General features: G+C 47.5%; 1 pseudogene; it reads right to left on the reverse strand.

The window, feature by feature from the left end:
- LOC134092089 (SRSF protein kinase 3-like) overlaps nucleotides 1-2,500 on the reverse strand; it is a 20,783-nt pseudogene that overhangs the window by 7,012 nt on the left and 11,271 nt on the right.

A 2,500-nucleotide genomic window follows, 5' to 3' on the forward strand; every position in this document is an offset into this window, starting at 1 on the left:
AAGAATGCTGATCGGCTTGAAGCTGGTCTTATCACACTAGACGTATAAAACAGCTCTAAGGGGACGAGAAGAATGCTAATCGGCCTGCAGAACTCTGTACGAGATTATGGGATGCAGAACAAACTGCAGTCAATGGACTCCCGGTTCTTAGGCTAGAATTGTGTGTGTGTGTGTGTGTGTGTGTGTGTGTGTGCACGCATGTGTGTGTGGTGTGTGTGTGTGTATATGTGTTCACGCAAACTACAGTCAATGGACCCTCAGTTCTAAGGCTAGAATTGTGTGTGTGTGTGTGTGTGTGTGTGTGTGTGCCCATGTGTGTGTGGTTTCTGGTTTGTGTGTGTATGGTTCTTAGGCTAGAGTTGTTCTTTGTGTCAGGTGCGTACTGAGCTGTGCTGAGCTGTGAGTGGCTGCTCTTGCCTGAAGGGGCGGTCTTTCCAGAGGGGCTTGCTGGCTCTGATTGGCTGCTGGGCTCAGGTGGGTGTGGCTCCTCCCACAGTGACGTGTCTGCTGCCATCTGCTGGAGGTCGGCGGCATCGACCCTCAACAGGATGTTCTCCGGCTTGATGTCCGTGTGGATGATCTGGCACTTCTTGTGCAGGTAGTCCAGGCCCTGCAGAACCTAAGAACAACAGAACGCACATAGAGCCACAATACAGCACACATAGAACCACAATACAGCACACATAGAACCCAAATACCGCACACATAGAACCACAATACAGCACACATAGAACCACAATACATCACACATAGAACCCAAATACAGCACACATAGAACCACAATACAGCACACATAGAACCCAAATACAGCACACATATAACCCAAATACCGCACATATAGAACCACAATACAGCACACATAGAACCCAAATTCCACACGCTGGGAGAAAACAATCTCTAGGCTTATGGGGCTTTAAGTGTTCTTAAAGCACAACCCACTGCTCACTGATTGGTTAAACCACAACCCACTGCTCACTGATTGGTTGAGAAACAACTGCACTCGTTAAAGGGATATTCCGCCATTTTTGGAAATACGCTCATTTTCCACCTCCCCTCGAGCAAAACAGTGATATCGTACGCAGCATCTGAAAATAGTCCCCATAGACAACAAGCAGTAGTAGTGCCAGTAGTGTGCAAGTTGCCTTGATTATTACGCCAGATGAGAGTGTAGTTCCATGTCAAATCAGCCTAGAAAAATGCTAGGTTTCATTTTCAGTTGGTCTTATTGCACTTTTTAACTTGAGAGGAGACATGTTTTAAATGAGAAAATTACCAGATATCTTAGTCACTTTGAAACATGAAGCTAGCAGGCGAGAAGCTAATGGTCTAATCCAATTCAATGATCTATGCTAGGCTGAAGCTAAAAGTTGTATCGCCAGACTCACAGAATGGCTGGATGAACGGGAACAAGGTAAATATCGATTGTTTTGCTCGAGGGGAGGTGGAAAATGAGCGTTTTTCCAAAAATGGCGGAATATCCCTTTAACTGCTCGTCCCCAGACTGTGAAAGTTGAGTTCTGCTGAGTTTAGCATTAGCCAGGCTATCACGTTCCTAAGCAGGCTATCGGTTCTCAGCTCCCTCCATAACTACACCTAAGAACCTCACTGGGATCACACACACACACACACACACACACACACACACACACACACACACACCACGCTCCCGAGTCAGGAGGGCTGATGGATGCTCCTGTCCACTCTGATCATCCAGAAATATCTGCAGCCTCCACCCACAGGCTTGCTGGAGATAGCCAGGACGCATACTGTACTGTATGTGGCTGGACAACACGTCTATGTACTGAGCAGCACACACACACACACACACACACACACACACACACACACACACACACACACACCAGAGTGAACAAGGAAGGGCCGACACATTAGAATGAACAATGACAAGGACCAACTGACACACACTCACACACGCATGCATACGCATGCACACACACACACGCACACGCACACACACACACACACACACACACACACACACACACACACACACACCTGCCTGAGGATACACCTCACACACTCCAGAGGAAGGCCCCGGTAGTTGGACTTGATGATCCACTTCAGCAGATGCTGCCCCAACACCTCCATGACCATACACACATCTGAACTACAGTTAAGGAGATCACACACACACACACACACACACACACACACACACACACACACACACCTCCATGACCATACACACATCTGAACTACAGTTAAGGAGATCACACACACACACACACACACACACACACACACACACACACACCTCCATCACCATACACACATCTGAACTACAGTTAAGGAGATCACACACACACACACACACACACACACACACACACACACACACACACACACACACACACACCTCCATCACCATACACACATCTGAACTACAGTTAAGGAGATCACACACACACACACACACACACACACACACACGCCTACATACACACATACATAAACAGCAGCTGCCTAAAAGGATACGATC

This window comes from Sardina pilchardus, chromosome 9 (assembly GCF_963854185.1).
Source record: "Sardina pilchardus chromosome 9, fSarPil1.1, whole genome shotgun sequence".
NCBI classification, from domain to species: domain Eukaryota; kingdom Metazoa; phylum Chordata; class Actinopteri; order Clupeiformes; family Clupeidae; genus Sardina; species Sardina pilchardus.